Below are 19,989 nucleotides of genomic sequence, written 5' to 3'. Positions count from 1 at the left end.
CCCCCTTGGTTCACTCTACTTCCCTGTAAGCCAACCGCCCTCCCCCCTTTGATCACCATATGCAGAGGCAATAAAGTCATTGTTGTTTCAAATTCATGCATTCTTTATTAATCCGTCACACAAACAGGGGATAACTGCCAAGGTAGTCCAGGAGGGGTGGGGGAGGAGGAAAGGACAAGGCCACACTGCACTTCAAAAATTATTGAATGCCAGCCTTCTGTTGCTTGGGCAGTCCTCAGGGGGTGGAGTGGTTGGGTGAGGAGGCTATGGAACTTGGGGAGGAGGGCAGGCGGTTACACAGTGGCTGCAGCAGTGGTCTGTGCTCATGCTGCCTTTCCTGCAGCTCAACCATACGTCGGAGCATATCAGTTTGATCCTCCAGTAGCCTCAGCATTGCCTCCTGCCTCCTCTCATCACACGGCCGCCACCTATCATCTTGCTCCTGCCACCTCTCCTCGTGTTCACTTTCTGCTTTCCTGGACTCTGCAACTGTCTGCCTCCTCACATTCTGCTGAGCTCTTTCAGTGCGGGAGGACTGCATGAGCTCAGAGAACATTTCATCGTGAGTGCATTTTTTTTTGACTTCTTATCTGTGCTAGCCTCTGGGATGGAGATGATAGTGGGAGTGTTGAAACATTTGCAGCTGTATGAGGAAAAAAAAGGGAGAGTAGTATTTAAAAAGACACATTTTAGAGAACAATGAGTAGACTCTTTCATGGTGAATGATTTCAAACAGCAGCGCCCTCCTTTCCCATACCAAGCCCCCATTGGGTTGGCCATTTAAAAGGAGGGACTGCTGTTTTCAGGTTAATGTGCAGCACAAACCCAATTAACCTCCCCCCCGTCCCCGCATTCTCTGGGATGACAGCTTCACCCCTCCTTCCACCGCTTGACTAGTATCAGGGAAGATCCTTGCCAGCCAAATGTGAACAGCTCAGCATGAACGGCACCCCCAGACTGCGTGGCTAAAAGCAGGGATGATTTCTTTTCAGCCACAAGCAAACAGCCCAGCAGGAATGGCCACCTCTGAATGTCCCCTTAATAAAATTCCCTTATTTCAACCATGTGACAATGAATGAAATCACTCTCCTGAGGATAACACAGAGAGATAAAGAATGGATATTGCTTGAATGCCAACAAACACCGGGACCATATCCTGCCATGTTTGTCATGCAATGATTCCCGACTACGTGCTACTGGTCTTGCGTGGTCAAGTGTCCTACCATGGAGGATGGAATTAGGCTGCCCTCCCCAGAAACCTTTTGCAAAGGCTTTGGGAGTACATCCAGCAGAGCTTCACTGAGATGTCCCTGGAGGATTTCCACTCCATCCCCAGACACGTTAACAGACTTTTCCAGTAGCTGTACTAGCCATGAATGCATCCCAAGTCTTCAGGAAAAAATCATTAAACATGCTTGCTTTTAAACCATGTATTATATTTACTAAGATACACTCACCAGAGGTGCCTTCTCTGCCTTTAAGGTCCAGGAGCCCACCTTGGGAGTGTATTGGATCCAGGGTGATAAACAGTTCCTGGCTGTTGGGAAGAATGGTTTCATCCTCCGCCTCATCATCATCTTCTCGTCCCCAAAATCCTCATCCCTGTTGTGTGAGACTCCCCCCTTGCAGGAGTCCATGTACAGGGTGGAGTAGTGGTAGGGGCACCACCTAGAATTGCATGCAGCTTATCATAGAAGCGGCATGTCTGGGGTTCTGACCTGGAGCGGCTGTTTGCCTCTCTGGTTTTTTTGGTAGGCTTGCCTGAACTTCTTAATTTCACGTGGCACTGCTGCAGGTCCCTGTTATAGCCTGTGTCCTTCATGCCCTTAGAGATTTTTTCAAATATTTTGGTATTTCGTCTTTTGGAACAGAGTTCTGATAGCACGGATTCGTCTCCCCATATGGCTATCAGATCCAGTACCTCCTGTTCGGTCCATGCTGGAGCTCTTTCGAGATTCTGGGACTGCATGGTCACCTCTGCTGATGAGGTCTGTGTAGTCACACCACACTGGCCAAACAGGAAACGAAATTCAAAAGTTTCCGGTGCTTTTCCTGTGTACCTGGCTAGTGGCATCCAAGTTGAAAGTGCTTTCCAGAGCGGTCACAATGCAACACTCTGGGATAGCTCCTGGAGGCCAATACCGTCAAATTGTGTCCACTCTACCCCAAATTCGACCAGGAAATGTCAATTTCAGAGCTAATCCCCTCATCGGGGAGGCATACAGAAATCAATTTTAAGAGCCCTTTAAGTCGATAAAAATGGCTTCGTCGTGTGGATGGGTGCAGGGTTAAATTGATCTAACACTGCTAAATTCAACCTAAACTTATAGTGTAGACCAGGGCTAAATATAGACTTTGATCCCAATATAAGCCAGAAACATCCACTAAAATAACCACACAAAGAAGAAGGGCACTGAAAATGCTGAGTAGAAGGTGATACCCACCTGGGTCCATTCTAGCTATAACGTGACAAAAGCAAAGAATATACCACATTAAAAAGTGTGATTTTGGGTAGGTCTACACTATGAAATTAGGTTGATTTTATAGAAGTCGATCTTTAAAAAGCGATTTTATACAGTCAATTGTGTATGTCCCCACTAAGCGCAGTAGGTCGGTGGAGTGCTTTACGTATTGTATATAGTTGAAGATTAGTGATGTAGCTTCATCCGAAAAGAGAGTGGGAGACAAAACCATATTTGATGTCCGATGACCTTTTAAATCAATTAACATCTTTTTAAGTTACTTCACAAATTAGTCAAGCCACATTTATTATTTGGAAAATATCATTTTCTCATTATCCTCAGCATACCCTTTATAAACACAATTGTTATGATCCTTTCATTTAATTTGAATTTATAAAGTTTTAAAATAAAGTAGATTTTTTTTTAAATTGTATTCTTGGAGTGGGAATTGTAACTCCTAGTGAACAAATAGAGGGCATTTGAGAATTTGATGCTGAATCTAAAAATCCCTTTTAGCCCCAAATCAGGAAAGCGTCCCTTTTCAGGACAGTTTAAGCATGTTCTTCACTTTCAACATGTGCTGAAGTGCTATACTCAATAGGCAAATACAAATAGGCATGTACACAGGCAAGTGCTTAGGTGCTTTCCTGGAGTCTTTATTATCCTTTATCTCTTTTTTAAATGTCTTGTTTTAGGTTTCAAAGCAATAAAAATCAGTTAAAACTACCCTAAACTATTTTTCATAGTTCACTTTTCTGAAAACCACAAGTAGTACTGTCGCTATTTTAAATTGCGGGGAGGAAGGGTTTGTTTTTTCTACTTTTCTGTTGGATGATGTCCTCTGGTACATTGCAGTGTTATACATCTAGAGATGGAGAGCGCTAAATAATGCACTTTTGCAGCTTATGGGTTTGCTTATGCTCAGCAAGAGAACATTCTTTGAATTGAAAATTGTACCTGGGAGAAAAATGTGGATTTATGCTAGGGAACTTATTTTTAAAATTTTAACAAATATATATTAAAATATAAATCTTCCAAGGAAGTTATAATTTGCATAAAATAAATATTATATTTCAGAAAAAAGCTGAAAACTCAACACCTTGCAGGATCAGGTCTTTAGATGTTTTTGTCATGGAAGTCATGGCTGTAATAAATATGCAGCTGTACCTATGATCCAAGTTTGAACTCAGTTCTCCCAAGCCAAAATATTAATCTATTTACCTTTTAAACAACAATAGGTCTTAGCAACATCAGAATCATTTTATCAACAACTGTGCTTACAGCTGGGATCCAAATCACACAGAACCACCATAACACCTGCAACTGTGCTTTAAGTTTTGTGTTTAAATTTCTGGTTACACTGCTGAGAAATTGCTAAATATCTTTCAGCTAGACAATATGCCTCTTCCAGGTTATATCTCTTGCTTAGATCAGGCACCCCACTATTCTTAATGTTCTTAGGATGATGTGGAATGCAAGTTATTTCCCCCCACAGTTTTTCCTCACTACTCACTTAGTTTGGCACAAACTAATACTGGATATTAGGGATGTCGATTAATCACAGTTAACTCATGTGATTAAATAAAAAAATTAACTGATTAAAAAAATTAATCACAATTAATTGCCCTGTTAAACAATAGAATACCAATTGAAATTTATTAGATGTTTTTCTACATTTTTAAATATATTGATTTCTATTACAACACAGAATACAAAGTTACAGTGCTCACTTTACATTATTATTTTTATTACAAATATTTGCACTGTAAAAATGATAAGAAATAGTATTTTTCAATTCACCTCATACAAGTACTGTAGTGCAATTTCTTTATCATGAAAGTGTAAGTTACAAATGTAGATTTTTTTTGTTATATAACTGCACTCAAAACCAAAACAGTGTGAAAATTCAGAGCCTACAAGTCCACTCAGTCCTATTTCTTGTTCAGCCATTCGCTAAGACAAACAAGTTTGTTTACATTTATGGGAGATAATGCTGACTGCTTCTTATTTACAGTGTCACTTGAAAATGAGAACAGGCGTTTGCGTGGCACTTTTGTAACCAGTGTTGCAAGGTATTTACGTACCAGATATGCTAAACATTCATATGCCTCTTCATGTTTCGGTCATCATTCCAGAGGACACGCTTCCATGCTGGTAATGCTTATTAAAAAAATAATGCATTAATTAAATTTGCAACTGAACTCCTTGGGGGGAGAATTATATGTCTCCTGTCATGTTTTACCCACAATCTGCCATATATTTCATGTAATAGCAGCCTCAGATGATGACTCGGCACAGCGGTGGGCAACCTGCACATTCACGGCTGGCTGCAGCTCCAAGTGGCCATGGTTTGCCATTCCCAGCCAATGGGAGCTGTGGGAAGTGGCATGGGCTGCAGGGACATGCTGGCCGCCGCTACCCGCAGCTCCCATTGGTCAGGAACGACAAACTGCAGCCAGTGGGAGCTACGGGCAGCTGTGCTTGTGGATGGTCAATGTAAATAAACTGTCTCATGGCCTGCCAGCGGATTACCCTGACAGGCTGCATGCGGCCCGTGTGCTGCAGGTTGCCCACCCAGCACATGTTCGTTTTAAGAACATTTTCACAGCAGATTTGACAAAACGCAAAGCAGGTACCAATGTGACATTTCTAAGGATAGATACAGCACTCATCCCTAGGTTTAAGAATCTGAAGTGTCTTCCGGAATCTGAAAGGGACAAGGTGTGGAGCATGCTTTCAGAAGTCTTAATATAGCAACACTCAGATGTGGAAATTACAGAACTCGAACCACCAAAAAAGAAAATCAACCTTCTGCTGGTGGCATCTGACTTAGATGATGAAAATGAACATGCGTCGGTCCACTCTGCTTTGGATCATTATTGAGCAGAACCTGTCATCAGCATGGATGCATGTCCCCTGGAATGGTGGTTTAAGCATTAAGGGACATATGAATCTTTAGCGAATCTGGCATGTAAATATCTTGCAATGCCGGCTTCAACAGTGCCATGAGAATGTCTGTTCTCACCTTCAGGGGACATTGTAAACAAGAAGCATTATCTCCTGCAAATTGTAACCAAACTTGTTTGTCCAAGCGATTCGCTGAAGTAGGGCTGAGTGGACTTGTAGGCTCTAAAGTTTTACATTGTTTTATTTTTGAATGCAGTTAATTTTTGTACATAATTCTACATTTGTAAGTTCAACTTTCAAGATACAAGTACTGTAGTGCAATCTCTTTATTAGGTGAATTGAAATATACTATTTATTTTATTATTTTTACAGTGCAAATATTTTTAATCAAAAACAAAGTAAGCACTGTACACTTTGTATTCTGTGTTGTAATTGAAATCAATATATTTTAAAATGTAGAAAACATCTAAAATATTTAAATAAATGATATTCTATTATTGTTTAATAGTGTGATTAATCGTGCAATTAATTTTTTAATCACACGATTAATCATGATTAATTTGTTTAATCGCTTGACATTCCTACTAGATATTCTGTCCCTGCAAGCTGTGTTTTCTTCTTAGGAGATGCAGACTTTTTTTTTTTAAAACATGTTTACCCAAATCATGCGTCATATCTTCCAATCTGGTACATAAAAATCTTCCCATTAGTAATTCAGCAAGAACACATTTGTAGAACTATATGGTGGTGGTGTTTGATAAGAGACCAGGAAAGAAGCTATTTTCTGATTTATAGGTAGTATATCTTCTTTGACAGTTTTCAGGTTCATTCAAAAATCCTAACTAAACGTTAGCTGCCCAGTAGAACTCATATTATAGGTTATATATACACATATTAACCTGCAAAAAGTTCTTTAATTTTCACTATGTTCTTTGGGGTCAATTATCAGAAATAATTATTTTTGGTGACCCATAAGTCACAAAAATGAAGCATAACACCTTAATGGTACCATCTTGCATTGCATTGAGCACATTCATAATCAACATCGCCAGAAGTTATTTGTATCAGTTGTATGTCAGAAATCTTTCATTCAATAAAGGTCCACTAAAATCTATATGAACTGGTGGTCCCGGATATGATTGCTATTTCCAGAAATTTGCTGGTTCATAATAAGACTTCAGCTGTGCAAACTGATTATTCAGTATCCCTGTCCATATCTGGCTACTGAGCATGTAGTCTGACTAAGGCTTTCATACAAACCACACCTCATTGTTTTCCTAAAGTATTTTTAAAACCCAAGGAGGACACTTTTCAAAAACTAGAGCAGGATGAATAAAAAAAAATGTCAATTAGTTTTGCCTCTTTTTCTATTCCTAATTATCTGGGAACAGATCACAATTTTCTTTAATTAATTTGAAATTATTCACTATGCAATAAGTGTCTCAAGATGAATGATTGCCTCCTCAGATGGTCGTTACTGTTCACGTGACCACACCAGGCTCACTTCACAACAATCATCTGAAGAGGGTGACCAGATGTCCAGATTTATAGGGACAGTCCTGATTTTTGGGTCTTTTTTTTTTTTTTTTTTTTTTGTATAGGCTCCTACTACTCCCCACCCCCATCCTGATTTTTCACATTTGCTGCCTGGTCACCCTACCTCTGAAACATCTGGCACACAGATGGTACATTTCCAATTATATGTGGTCTAAATCTATCATCTCACAAGGATTACTTCAGTACTTGCTAGATAAGTACGTACTTTACTGATTTTTATACATTTACCTAGGTTATACATTAATCTTTAAGCTACTCTGTGCCCCTGTGGCCACAAAGAAGTTTTACACTGGCATACAACTAAATAGTTCATAAACCAGTGGGAGATCTGTAAAGTAAAGAAATTGGGTAATATCCATTTAAATAGTTTGCCAGCCTTCTGGTACCATTCACTGTGTTCTGTGTTTTAGAAGCTGCCAAAACCACCAGAGCAACAATGTAAATAGGTAGCTAGGCCTTGCATATTGTGTATATTCAGTAAATATAGTTAAAGAAATTTGGAATCTGTGTCCATGTGGTGTCGTCACATTATTATTATGTAAAAGGCACAAGGAAGCTCTGACCTTAAATTGGGATCCATTTTCTGTTTTGACTTTGTTGAGAATATCAGAGATCATGAATGCTTTGCCTAATGCAGGCAACATGGCATTCTTAGGGTGAAATCTTGCCTCCCCTTGAGGTCAACAGGAATTTTTCCATTGACTTCTATGGATTTCAACCTTAATGTTTTGTATTCTATGATAAGATAGTTTACTAATTCATCTGTAACAATGAATACTAATTGGCCAGCCGGCAACAAGCCACAAAAGTCTATTAAGAGAAATGCGCAGATGTACCTTTGCAGTTCTGACATTAGTAATGGCTCAGATTTGCTTGCATTTAATGCCAATTGACAGTCATGGAATGTTTGTGGTTTACCACAAGCTAATTAATTAATGGCAACTGGGGCCCTGGATTAGGGATGTGGTCAGAGAAAAGGGGACATGGCCAGGATGTCCCTATGCTGTGTGGTTCCCCAGTAATGGTTTCAGTGCCTTGTGGCCTTAGCAGCTAGTGCTAGTCAGAACAGGCCTCAGGCAGCTCTAATTTAGTACCTGGGGACTGTGCCAGTACACAGTAGCCTCAGAATTTGGAGAATGCAAACTGACCTTTACACACACATCCTCAAAGTGGCCAAATAAACAAAGGACTCAAATAGCAATGCTTTTAAGAGTGGTCTACATAATTTCTTCCAACTGAGTGATACTGAATGCAACAGTAACTTTTCTAACTAAATGTTAATTACAGCATAAAAGCACATTCTCCCCTTGATTTTTGTAGCAACATCCTTTGACCTCTAAACATTTCTAATGTTACATCTGAGTCTTGCAATGTCTCTCACAGAAGTGCCCTCTGAAAATGGCCCAAACTGGTAACATTCTGCCCTTTTTAGCTTTGCTATAAATTGTACCATCAATTCACATTTTTCTACCTCTAATGAAATTAAAAATTTTCAACTGTTGCAAATGGCTTTGATGCTAGATGCTACAGCGATGAGCATGACATTAATGCCTAGATAGAAAGAAAACTCTGACCAATGCACACTTATTTCCCATAGCTTTTTGATGTCAGAACATTTGGGGATACTAACATCTTAATCACACTATGCGTTTTTCCTACCCATACACACATAGGCAAAGGAATACCTTTTTCCCCCTCATAATCATCTTTTTTATCATTTACTTCAAGCCATGGTCTAAGCCCAGGTTGAGAACTCCTTTTTCTTTCTGAGGCCTATCCCAATACGCTATAAAAACTCCACAGCCCACTTGTGCCACAAAAACTGGTTTTCTGCATGTAAAAGTCAGGGCCAGTGTTAGGGGGTAGCAAGCAGGGCAATTGCCTGGGGCCCCACGCCACAGGGGCTCCCCACAAAGCTACATTGCTCAGGCTTGGGCTTCAGTTCCAGGAGGCAGGGATCAGGGCCCCAGGCTTCAGACCCATGCAGTGGGGCTTTGGCTTTCCGCCCTGGGCCCCAGTGAATCTAATGCTGGCCCTGCTTGGCGGACCCCCTGAATAGGTTTGCCAGGTGTCCAGGTTTCAACTGGAATACCCCACTGAAAAGGGACCCTGGCAAGTTTAGTCGGCACCGCTGACTGTCCGTTGAAAGTCCAGTCGGCGGCACAGCGGGGGTCCAGGGCCAAGACAGGTTCCTAAGGACGAAGGAACACCTTGAAATGGCAAGACTACAAAAGGCATGTGGACACACATAGACAGCAGGGCCGCACCTACTTGGCAGGATGAAAGATATGTTTTTCAACAGAACACCTCTGCAGGGCTGGACCTTCCTGAAAACTAGACTATCAGGTTTTTGGTCCATACCACATTCAGAGACAAATCAACCCATTCACCTTCAAGCTTCAGGTCCCTCAATCCCTTAGAGACCACCCCATGTACCACATCTCACTTCTAAACTATACATCAAAAACATATTTCCCCAAAGTGCCTAATCACCATCCCCACTGGTGCAAATATATGATCAGGAAAAATACACTGTTCACAAAGTCCTTGACTAAGATCAAATGGGGCATGTTATGGATTGATTGGGAAGATTACAGCCCAGGGGAATGCACTTGGGGAGACGTCTGAAAATGTTCACACGCCTGTTCTGAATGGGGCCTTTCATAGGGTTCACCCTGAAAAACCTGGACTCTCATCCCCAGAGGGCACCCCTATGGGAGGGGATGATGCTACAATCCACAGATCTCAAACCCCAGCCCACAGGATTCCTGGGAGCAGCCACACTTCAACCTTTCACCTGGTAGCCTGCTGACAATGGCTTACCAGAGACCAATGAAGCTGAGTCCCAGTGTGAAGCTCTGCCCTGAGGTCCGATTGGCAGCAGGACCGGCTCTGGCACCAGCAAAGCAAGCATGTGCTTGGGGCAGCACATTTCCAAGGGTGGCATTCCGGCCATCCTTTTTTTTAAAAAAAATCCACCAATGTACGAAAAAAAATTCATGAAGATCAAAAAAATCTCCAGTAGTGCAATAGGAGCTGTCAGGGTACAGCTGAACTCTCGGGTACAGATGTGGGGACCCTCATGAAAGACCCCCCAAGCTTATTTCTACCAGATTAGGTTAAAACAAATTCTTTGCCCTTGGATGGTACACTGCCACCACCAAATGATTTAACAAAGAATCAGGGAAAGGACCACCTGGAGTTCCTATTCCCCCAAAATATCCCCCCAAACCCTTATACCCCCTTTGCTGGGGAGGCTTGAGGATACTATCCTAACCAATTGGTTACAAATTGATCACAGTCCCAAACCCCTGGGTCTTAGGACAATAGAGAAATCAGTCAGGTTCTTAAAATTACCTCTGTAAAATCAGGATGGAAAATAACTTTACAGGATAACAAAAGATTCAAAAACACAGCAGAACTTCCTCTAGGCTTAGTTTCAAAGTTGCAAAAAACAGGAATAAACCTCTCTCCAGCAAAGGAAAAATTCACAAGCAGAACAAAAGATAATCTAACACGCCTTGCCTGGCTTTTACTTACAACTTTTGTAATATGAGAGACTTTTAGGATGATTTATAGGAGAAGGAGTTTTCTGACCTGATGCTTCTCTGCTTTCCAAGAGAACACACAAAACAAAAACTTCTCCCCACATGATTTGAAAGTATCCTCTTTCCCCATTGGTCCTTTTGGTCAGGTGCCAATCACGTTATTTGAGCTTCTTAACCCCTTACAGGTAAGGAGGAATTCTAGGCTACCCTTAGCTGTATGGTTATGACAGGAGCAGGACATGAAAAATATCGTGTCACGCTGTGACACAGTCACTCAATGTGAATGTGCGTAAATGTATAAACGTTAACGGTTATTGATTAATTAAATCAGGAATCATGATTACTTGTGTGTACTGTGCCGCCCTATTGGCGCCATTCACACCAATTTCAGTGTTGCGTTGGTGCCAGTGGTTATAGGGCTAAAATGCCAGGACAAAAATGAAAACGACTTAGTGAAATAAAAATTTCCTACTAACTACAAATTCTGTTTTCATTTTTTTAAAAATTTTAAACAGTAAAACAAAACAAAAACATTGCAAAGTGCAAACATGTGAAAGCCAAAAAAAAAAGAGGGACCGCCAAAATTTTTTTTGCTTGGGGCAACAACAAACCTAGAGCCAGCCCTGAATGGCAGAGTTCCAGAGCAACTAACTGGCATCTCATCTGTGGTTCTTAACTTCCAGGTTGACTCCTGCCTTTGTCACTCTGGTATCCTGACCCAGCCTGGCTCCTGTTCCCAACTCCTGATTCTGATCTCCTGGTATCCTGATCCAAATGACTCTTGCCTCTTGTCCCATGACTGCAGACTTTGGATCCAACTCCTAGGTCTGGGTGCTCACAACCCAGCCATGACAGCAGGATGGGTTCACTCTGCAAACCCCAGACCCATTTCTATTACATTTTTGTTTTTTTCCCTGCACCTCTGCCATGAAATTTACTAAAAGTTGTCATGCCAAAATCATGTCCTGAGGATTAATAATAATTTAGAGGCACATGGGCCTGTAAATTAATCTTTCCTTTAGAATGATGGGGGAATTTGTTATTATTGTTCTGTTTAAGAAATCATGGCCTTAATGAGATTTGCAAATATTGCCAATGGAAACATGTAAAAATTCATCACAGATCCTAGTGCAGCACACAATACATTCTGCACCATTTAACCCCAACGATAGGCTGTGCAGGGGTCACTAATAGAATGGCCAGAAAGGGACCTCGGCACTTCTGCATGCTGCAGAGGGGATCACATAGGCTGCAGTTGGGAGCATGCTGATAAACTATAGAATCAGCAATAAACAGATTCTATGATCCTAACACACTGTGCCAATGCTTTGGGGCCAGTATTCCTGCCAGTTTGCTGGAGGAGCAGCAGCAGCCATGTAGAAACTGCCCTGAAGCTACTACTCTAAGAATGGGAGATGGAGTGGCTTTTGCCCCTTGAATTTCCCCTCACACTTCACCATGATGATCACTCAGGCTTCATGAGGGTGAAGTAATGATGGTGGGGGAGAAAAGGATGAAGAATGGAGATAGAGGGAAGGAGAAGAGGAGAAAGAGTCAAACGTTTTTGGTTGTTAAAATTAAATTTTCAGCAGTTTTAAAACCCCCTTTCTTTTCTTTTGTGTTTGGGTAGTTTAATTCCCCCCCTTAATTCCCCCACTTAAAATTACAGAATAATTAAAAATTATCAGTATAACAACAACAGGAAGGTGTTTCCTGATAGCCACCATATCCTGACCTCTTAAAATTCCTCTCTTATCCGCCTATGAGTTTATAGCATATAGAGCTTAGAGTTTATTCACCCCAGGGCACTGTTACTTTTGTAAAGGAAGAAGCATCCTGCAATTATCCTTAGGACAATGTTCATCAGTCAAAGGCAGTAGGTTATATCATGATAGGTACAAGTTAAGGTATTTCTTCATTTTTTTCCTGGCAGTTGAAATTTAACCAAAATGAAAACAACAACAGTAGTTTTTTGGTCTCTGATGTCATTAATGAAAAGAACATATTTCTTTTGACATCTTTAAATCTAGATTCAAAGATGACAAACCCGGAAATATAAAACCCAGTGTGTTCCTGGGGCTCTCTGCCTCATTCTAAAAGCAGACTTGATCAAATGTATTCAGAATTTCTAAGCACCAAGCTCTAGGGAGGCCTGCCTTTTGCGGCACACATATGTATAGCATTATCAATATTGAGGCAATAACTCCATCCAGTAATAAAGGTGAAACAAAGGTGTAGCAAAAATCATCATGAGAATTGGTTTCTCGAGACTGCTGAGGTGCCTTTTCTGACCTAAACTATTGTAGTAAGAAGGGTCACTTTCCTCAGTAACTGCATTAGTGGCTTAAAAGAAACAATGCTTAGTATTCTGCTCTATCCATCTATGTATGTGACTGCTAATATGAAACCATGGGGAAATCCTGCAGCTGTAAACCAGCAGTGGACTATGACCTGTAGTTAGTATTGTCAGGCTGAGAGACAGACAATAGAATGAAGGCTAATGAAGGTCCCCCTTCAATTAAAAGGCAAACCTAGAACAAAAGAAAAGAGGGGAAGAAATCAATTAGCTGTATTTCCTGTGCTTCTGGATCATTGCCATAAAAAACATCTGCAGGATTTGTTTTGACCCTATCAACCAGATCCCATCCTTTTCCATGCCCTCCTGTTCACACAAAGAAGTCACAATTTGTCATGAGTATATGTACTTGTCCAATATAGCCTAAGTCCTTTTCTGATGAGACCATGGGAAGGGGAGAAAATGCATTGATCGAAGGGGCACGGATCACAATTTGAAAGAATGTAGTTCTGCATTTCCAAAGGCTGTACAAAAAGGTGTGTACCTTTTAATGCTATTTTTATACAAATAGGAAAGATGCATTCAAGGAAAGGCTCCTCCACAAAACAGATTGAGTGAAGGGGTTTCATCATTTTTCCTCCAGCTATTCAGTTGTTGTTCTGCCTCAGCATGCACATGCATCAGAAAGAGCTACAATCCGTTTCTGCTGGAAAAAAGGCATACCATTACAAGAAGCACTTCAGAAGGTGAGCGAGTCTATTACCCAAGATCTAGATTAAGGAAAGTTTACAAGAAATAAGTTTCCCAAACATCATTATTTACAGCTGGAACAGCTTAGATTCATATTCAGAAGAGAATAAGTAGGATTCTTTCCCCTTTTCAGCCTCTGGGGAAATGGCAAACCTATGAGGCTCTTATTCAGGGGATTTTATCCTGTAGCTTTTTGTTTCAGTACATTTCTCTTTCTTTGGCCCCATTTTGTTAACCTCTATAAAGGACAAGAACTTCCAGTTTTGGGGGGAAAATAAACTAATCCTGGAGTGGTGGGCAAACCAGAGCATAAAAATTAGAACTGTTGCAAAGCTAAAGCCCAGACAAAGAATCTGACCCTTTTTGAAGGTTTGGATAAATCCTCTAGTTCTTTATCCAATATCCAAAGTATTTTCTGCCTCAGTGGGCCACCTCTTACCTTTTTGGATATCTCCAAAAAAGTCCGTGGCGTTCCCAGCTGGTCTGGCGGCATAGTGATTAATGCACAAGCTATGTTTATTTTTAATGCACTCCCCGGTTCCCCTGCACGCAATGAACCCTGGGGCAAACTCTGTAAGGGGGGAAGTCAGCAGCCCATCCAGCAGAGAATGCCAGATTTAATGAAACTTCAATGGTGTTTCAGATAGTCAAAGAATGAGAACATTGGTGGGGCGCAGTGGGAGGGGAACAAACAAAAATGAAACAAAAAACCATAAAATGTGCATACGTTCAATTAGAGTGGTAGCTGAAGGTGCAGGGGCCCTCAGCCCATGGAGACTTCCCAGACCACTGAAACCCACTCCAGAGCAGAGGAGCTAGAAGCCCCTGTACAACTGCCAAATTTCTTCAGTTCTGATTTATGTAACTAGGGAGGGCATTGCAGCAGATCCTGGCTCCTCTTCCCCTAAGTGAAGGTTGTGGGGGGGGGTCATTCTCTCATCTTTGCCTCTTTCAGTCATATTGACTTTCATATTATAAAATGGTGGAAGAATAGGAGGGAAATGGTCTAGGTAGAAAAACAGGGAGACTCTGAACAGGGATAATAAAGAATGGATATGGGGAAAAGGGGCAAGAGGATTTTAAATGAGACTGATTGAGGAGGGAGAGAGAAAAAAAAAAACCTCCAAAACTTTCCCCCACCAGAATAATAAATACTTCCCTGCAACCACCCCAGTTAATTCTAGCCCAGGTTAATTTGCCAGCCCCTAGGCAGACCCCTCAACATATTGCCCTGTACCCCCCCAGACACCCCACACACAATGCATTGCTACCTAACACACACACCACCCCTACCCAACGACTTCATCTCCTATACCCATCACAGACCTCAATACCAATTTCCGTCACAAACCTTTAGAAAGCTTATAATTTACCGACACAAACTTATTTTAAAAAAAATTGGTATCCAAAGCCTCAGCCCAAGAGAACATTCTCTAAAACAATTTTAAAAGAAAATGGGTTTGAATGCTCCTTTGGTATAGAAATACATGCTGTGTAATTTTCCTTTATGACAGGCTATAATGGATCATGCTTAATGTGTTTCTTTGTTAATTCCACACACTTTTGTGACATGAATTTTTAAACTTAGAAACTAAACTGTTCATATGCAGAGAAGAGTATATTGAAATAAAGAGCCTGCTACATCACCATATGGCGTGTAAGCAGTGGCACAACGACAAGGGGGCAGGTAGCCCAGGCTCTATCCTTCCAGCTCTGAGCGGAGACCCAGCAGCTGCTGCCTCCTTTCCCGTCCATGCCTCAGACAGCAGCGTGGGCAGCCCCACCGCTGCAGAGCGCTGCCCTCACAGGAGGTAATAGGCTGGGGTACCTGCATCCCCACCCTATAGTGGAGCTGCTAGCGGAGTCCCGGTGCTGCAGGATGAGAGGGAACTCGAGATCCTGGCACTTCCCCAATTCTTCATTGCCCCCACACAGGCACCCTACGAGAGAGGGATCATCTTCCTGGGCTCTCTCCTTAGGAAAATTCTGGTTGGGCCCCTGCCTGTAAGTATACAAAGGCCTGATATTCAAAGGTATTTAAGCACCTACAAATGTAGACAGGTGCCTAGTTGGATTCTCAAAAGTGCTTAAGCACCTCACTACCACTGAAGTAAATAAGAGTTAAGGGCCTAACCTAACCTGCTTAGGCACTTCTTGAAAAATCCCACTAGGTGCCTATCTGGCTTTTAAGCTCTTAAATACCTTTGAATATCTAGTCCTAAATCTCTAACCTGGCAACAACTTCATAAGCGAGGCCAAACCTGCAACTCGTATTAGCTGCACTTAAGCTAACAGTCCTTATTCACAGAAGTATTCCTATTGAAGTCAAAGGGATTCTGTGTGAGTCAGGATTCCTCATGTGAGTAAGAATTACAAGATTAAACCCTAGTTTAGTAACATTGTTCCTTGGCACAGAAAAATAGAAATAATGCACTTTTTCTGAAGTATCACCATAATTAGTGTCAGAATGCAGCCTACCTGAAGAGAAATGATGGATACATAACTCATGCCCTGTTGTGAAGATCATTCATTGTCCAAAATACCTTTTTTTCCCTTCTATTTTCTCTAAGCTTAAGCATTGCTGCAGGTTGATATGACTTTCCTTATTACCAAAAACACACTTCAAAGCAATGTCAGATTGTTGTAGAGAAACTGATTTACAAGCTACCAGCAGAGCACGGTGTAAACAAGATAATAGGCATTTGTACTCAACTGGTCAATTAGTATTCAGTTATTCTGAATAATGACCGACTCTGTACTTGGAAATTTTAAAAAGAGCATGTTGCTTAAAGTAAATGTCCTCCCCATTTCTACTCTGTTCAGTATTCAAGAGGCTTAGACTATTTTAGAAGCACTACACTGTGAAATATATTTGAAAATTTCAGGTATATCAGTATTTAATGACAACATTTTTACCGGAAACTCTAATACAAATTTTCATCTTGCTAAAAAAATGAATGTTTTAACATGTAAGAGTGTTATGCAAATCTGCATATAATATTAATAAAATATTTTAATATTCAAATATTGGGTAATTAAATGTTTAATTTTTCAGTATTAAAGATTATATACTATGGGTGGAGCTGGTAGTTAAGGGTACCCAACATTTTTTAATTTTAAGACCCTATTTCCAGCTGCTTATAACTGCCAAGCCTAATTCACAGGAGTTGAAATTTTCCAATGCCAAGAGTTGGTCTCAGGCTGACATTTTGAAAAATACAATCTATAACCATGTGGTCAGTGTGATTATTGAAAAACACATTCTTTTGCCAATGTTAAAATGATGCCTACAAATGTTTCATCAAAAAACTTTGGAGCAAGGATTTGAAATTTGGCAGGGAGGTGGCTTTTGTATTAAGAATGTGTCTTTTGCTGTTCCTGTGGAAAACATCCACATTTGGCCAAGTTGAAGCCTTTGAAGGATCTCAGCTGGCACATGTTCAGTAGAGACTTGTCAGAGTTTAGCAACTAAATTCTCTGAAGATTCCATCTGTATAGGGCATGTTCCAGCCCAGAGATGCAGTGGCTGAGCAGGACTTTCCCTGCCATTTCCACCCCTGCCTGCCAGGGACTGCTATGGTGCCAAGCACAAGAACTGAGACTAGGGGGACAGTCTCCTCTGTGTTCTCAATGCCTCCCCTACTGGCTCCCAGGCAGCACAGAGGAGAAGGAAGCAAACTGATTCAAATGCAGAGAGGATAAGAGTTGGATCTTGGGCCAGAGCAAGTAGATTGGGACAAAGAGCTTGCGGGAGAGAGACTGGGAAATGATGCAGGGAGACAGAACTGTCTGAGCAAGGAGGTTGAAACTAGAATCCTACAAGATTTGGGACTGGGGACAAGGCAGGCATAGGAGGAGACAGTGGGGGGCTGAGATTGGGCAAAGAACAGGGGGAGCAGAAGTGGGGAGACTGGGACCAGCTGGGCAAGGAAACTAGGACAAGGATCGGGGGGGGGATGAGGGAAAGACTAAGACTGGATGTGGGACCATAGAGAATGAGACTGGGACTGGCTGGACAAAGAGCCTGGGGACAAAGAGCCTGGAAGGGGCAACTGGGATGAGGAACCTGGGTAGGAGAAAGACTGGGACCCTAATCCAAAGCCTAGGAGCGAACACTGGGAGGGGGGAAAGACAGGGTGTCAGGACAACCAGGCAACCAGTTGTGAATTGAGCAGGAGCAGGCATAGGATGAAGCAGGCTAGATGCAGGAGTAGGGTGTCAAAACTACAGATCGCAGGGAGCATCTCCAACATAATAGTGACACTGAGCAGACTGGAGTGGTTGCTTTCATTAGAAGCCTATATACCTGCCTTGGGTTAGGCTCTCGCTTGTGGCTTGGGTTGACCCTTAGGACTCACAGGTAATGATCTCAAATGACTCATCAGGCTCAGAAAACTCACCACACAGGGATAAGGAACTGGGGGTGGAGAGACAGGAGTGTGACAGGCAGAAGTTGGAGAAGGCACCCTCCTCCCCCATTCCTTGTCCAATCTCAGTCTTCCTTTCCACCACCACTGGTTCCTATGCCTTCCCTGCCACTATTCCCAACTCCTGTCAGGTTCCAGTCCCAGTCTTCTTGCTTAGACAGCAGCTAGGGTGGGGGAAAGACTGGGACTCTGACCCAGAGCCTGCAGGGGAAGATGGGGGCTGGATGGATAAAGAGACAGGGATGAGGAACAGGGGATGGAGAGAAAGCACAGGGTCAGAGACTGGCTGGAGATGGCAAGGGATAAAAGAGTTCAGCCTTGGGGGAAATAGTGGCAGAATAACCAGATTGATACCCAAGGTTCCTAAAACTCACCATTCCTCTGCTATCAGAAATATCTGTGAAACCCAATGGCAAAAAAGTAACTCAGCCCTCTAGTGGCTGTCCCACATAGAGGATGGCACACACTACTGCCACCAGTTACTCTCTTAGCTCAAGTGGCAGAGTTCTTGGTGGTGGATCTAAAGGTTCTAACCCTGCAGATGTTTTTTCAGTTTGCTTTCTTATAAATATAGAAAATTAAAAAAAACTATGTTAAGAGAATGTTAAGGTTGCTAAGTGAAGCACTCAAAAGTGAGGAAATGCTAAAAGTAAGATGCTCTGTGCAATATTAATTCACTCCCTATATGTGTACACATTATGATATCGTCTTTGATCACATGATCATACAGAATACTGTTTTTTCCATAGGACTCCTGCCTCATTCAATGCCCAGGATGGACCTGCTCTGGGGACAAATCAGGGTTGTGTAGTGAAGGATGCTGTCTTCTGTAGCACCCTGCTTCATTTGTTGCAGAAATTGGAAGGTGGGTAGTGAATGATTCATTCATGAAGGGAACAATTGGAAATAAAAAGTGACAATGGAAAAAAGGAGATCTAGATAGCAATCAATATAAATTAGAAGTGATGAAGTGTAGAAAAATCAATAAAGGGAGCAAAAGATATCAGGGAAAAATCTATTGCTAGCAGTGGTAAGGACAATAAGCATAAAAGGCAGATGTGTTTCTGTTGTGTATTTGGAAAAAAGCAGGATGATGTACTTGTATCACATAAGATGTATATGAGGGGGGAATTTAAAGAACATTTATTAAGAATAAACATTCTTAAATCAGCACACCTGGATAACCTACACCCAAGTGGAAAGAGTTGGATGAGATCTCTGGCCCTCTGGTGTAAATTTTTAATAAATCTTGAAATTCCAAAAGACTGGAAGAGTGTGAGTGTTATGCCAATATTCAAAAAGAATAAGTGGGATGACTTGCGTAATCATGGGCCAGTTAGTCTAATATCAATCCTGGATAGTAGAATAATGCAAAAGCTGATACAGGATTCAGTGAATAAAGAATAGGAATATAAGTAATGCCAGTCAACTTGGGTTTATGGAAAATAGGTTTGGTCAAACAAACCTGATTTCCTTTTTTGGTGAGATTACACATTTGTTTGCTAAGGCAACTGTGTAGACATTATATACTTAGATGTCTGTGAAGTGTTTGAATCATTACCACATGATATTTTCATTAAATATGAACACTATACAATATCAATAAAGCAGCTGTTAAATGGATTAAAAACTGGCTAACTTATGTCAAAAAGTAGTTGTCAATGGAGCATCAGCATCACATGGGGGTGATTTTAGTGAGGTTCCCCAGGGACTGGTACTAGATCCATTACTGTGCAACATTTTATCAATGATCTGAAAATAAGTATAAAATCATTGCTGATGAAATTTGCAGATGACACAAAGATTGGTAGAGTGATAAATAATTATGAGGATTGGGCAGTCATGCAGAGCAAGCTGCATCATTCTGGTAAAATATGTTTTAATACAAACACCTGCAAAGTCATATACATCTATGAACAAAGAATGCATGCCATTCCTACAGAATGGGGACTTTCTCCTGGAAAGCATCAGAGGGGTAGTCGTGTTAGTCTGGATCTGTAAAAGCGGCAGAGTCCTGTGGCACCTTATAGACTAACAGACAT

This window comes from Dermochelys coriacea, chromosome 5 (genome assembly GCF_009764565.3).
Source record: "Dermochelys coriacea isolate rDerCor1 chromosome 5, rDerCor1.pri.v4, whole genome shotgun sequence".
Lineage (NCBI taxonomy): Eukaryota > Metazoa > Chordata > Testudines > Dermochelyidae > Dermochelys > Dermochelys coriacea.
Note: the sequence above shows the minus strand (reverse complement) of the source record.